This window comes from Triticum dicoccoides, chromosome 2A (assembly GCF_002162155.2).
Source record: "Triticum dicoccoides isolate Atlit2015 ecotype Zavitan chromosome 2A, WEW_v2.0, whole genome shotgun sequence".
Classification (NCBI taxonomy): domain Eukaryota; kingdom Viridiplantae; phylum Streptophyta; class Magnoliopsida; order Poales; family Poaceae; genus Triticum; species Triticum dicoccoides.
The window spans coordinates 611492818-611495715 of record NC_041382.1 but is presented as its reverse complement, the minus strand read 5'-3'; positions in this window follow the sequence as shown (position 1 = coordinate 611495715).

Here is a 2898-nt window from a genome sequence, read left to right as displayed (position 1 = left end):
AATGGATCAATGTTTGAGCATGATAGGCTAGGGATAACTTATTTTAGTGTTGATATTTTGAAAGACGTGGTTGCTTGTTGATATGCTTGAGTATCTAAATTATTGTGTCAAAACTAGACTATTGCTTTGAATCGCATAAAAGTCCAAATGTCCATGCTATAAAGAAAAGAATATGATATGACTTGATGAACAACACTCCACATCAAAAATTCTGTTTTTATCACTTACCTACTCGAGGACGAGTAGGAGTTAAGCTTGGGGATGCTGATACGTATCCAACGTATCCATAATTTTTTACTGTTCCATGTTGTTTTATTATCAATCTTGGATGTTTTATAATCATTTTATATTTATTTTATATCATTTTTGGTAATAACCTATTGACATAGTGCCCAGTGTCAGTTCCTGTTTTTTCCATGTTTTTTACATCATAGGAAATCAATATCAAACGGAGTCTAAATGGCACAAAACTTCACGATGATTTTTTATGGGCCAAAAGGGAGCAGATGGGCCCTGGTTACACCTGGAGGAGTCCCAAGGAGGGGACAACCCACCAGGTGGTGGCGTGCCCTGGTGGGTTGTGCCCACCTCGGGTACCCCCCAGACCGCCTCTTTGCTCTATAAATACCCCCAAAATCCCAGAACCCTAGGGGAGTCGACGGAATATTCATCCAGCCGCCGTAGAGTCCAGAATCACCAGATCCAATCTAGACACCATCACGGAGGGGTTCACCACTTCCATTGGTGCCTCTCCGATGATGCGTGAGTAGTTCTTTGTAGACCTTCGGGTCCGTAGTTAGTAGCTAGATGGCTTCATCTATCTCTCTTGATCCTCAATACAATGGTCTGTTGGAGATGCATATGATGTAACTCTTTTGCGGTGTGTTTGCTGGGATCGATGAACTTTGAGTTTATAATCAGATCTATATTTTTATATCCATGAAAGTATTTGAGTTTCTTTGATCTCTTTTATGCATGATATCTAATAGCCTCATATTTCTTCTCCGATATTTGGGTTTTGTCTGGCCAACTTGATCTATTTGTCTTGCAATGGGGGTTCGATCTTACGGTGCTTACGGTGCTTGATCCCAGTGACAGAAAGGGAACCGACACGTATGTATTGTTGCTACTAAGGATAAAAAGACGAGATCTATATCTACCGCCATATAGATAAACGGATCTTGTCTACATCATGTCATCGTTCTTATTGCATTACTCCGTTTTCCATGAACTTAATACACTAGATGCATGCTGGATAGCGGTCGATGTGTGGAGTAATAGTAGTAGATGTAGGCAGGAGTCGGTCTACTAATCTTGGACGTGATGCTGATGTAATGATTATTGCCTGGATATCGTCATAATTATTTGAAGTTCTATCAATTGCCCAATAATAATTTGTTTACCCACTGATACGTCCATTTTGCATCATGCTTTTATATCGATATTTATTGCATTATGGGATGTTGTTACGCATTATGTCACAATACTTATGCCTATTCTCTCTTATTTTACAAGGTTTACATAAAGGGGGGATGCCGACAGCTGGAATTCTGGGCTGGAAAAGGAGCAAATATTAGAGACATATTCTGCACATCTCCAAAAGTCCTGAAACTCCACGAGAATTATTTTCAGAATATATAAAAAATATTGAGCAAAGAAAGTACCAGAGGGGACCCACCCATCGTCCACGAGGGTGGGGGCGCGCCCTACCCCCTGGGTGTGCCCCTGCCTCGTGGGCCCCCTGGTGGCCCTCTGATGCCCATCTTTGGCTATATGGAGTCTTTCATCGAGGAAAAAATCATAAGCTAGCTAACAGGACGAAACTCCGCCGCCACAAGGCGGAACCAATCTAGGGCTCTGGCGGAGCTGTTCTGCCGGTGAAACTTCCCTCTGGGAGGGGGAAATCATCACCATCGTCATCACCAACTATCCTCTCATCGGGAGGGGGTCAATCTCCATCAACATATTCACCAGCACCATCTTATCTCAAACCATAGTTCAACTCTTGTATCCAATCTTTGTATCTGAACCTCAGATTGGTACCTGTTGGTTGCTAGTAGTGTTGATTACTCCTTGTAGTTGATGCTAGTTGGTTTACTTGGTGGCAGATTGTATGTTCAGATCCATTATGCATATTAATACCCCTATGATTATGAACATGAATATGCTTTGTGAGTAGTTACGTTTGTTCCTAGGACATGGGAGAAGTCTTGCTATAAGTAGTCATGTGAATTTGGTATTCGTTCGATATTTTGATGAGATGTATGTTGTCTTTCCTCTAGTGGTGTCATGTGAACATCGACTACATGACACTTCACCATTGTTTGGGCCAAGAGGAAGGCATTGGGAAGTAATAAGTAGATGATGGGTTGCTAGAGTGACAGAAGCTTAAACCCTAGTTTATGCGTTGCTTCGTAATGGGCTGATTTGGATCCATATGTTTCATGCTATGGTTAGGTTTACCTTAATACTTCTGTTGTAGTTGCGGATGCTTGCAATAGTGGTTAATCATAAGTGGGATGCTTGTCCAAGGAAGGATAGTACCCAAGCACCGGTCCACCCACATATCAAACTATCAAAGTACCGAACGTGAATCATATGAGCGTGATGAAAACTAGCTTGACGATAATTCCCATGTGTTCTCGGGAGCGCTTTCCTTCATATATGAGTTTGTTGTAACGCCCCAAGACCGGAGCTTCAGTTGCCTTCCATGGTTTCCGGGTTTCGTCGTGTGTTTTGTTTTATCTGTTGCATTCATCTTTGCATCTTGTGCATTGCATCATGTCATCATGCCATTATTATTGCAACCGTTTCAAAACTCTTTTAAATAAATCATATGGATCTTCGATCCATTTAAATCGAGGGAAGGATGACTTCTCTTTATAACATATCCTCCCG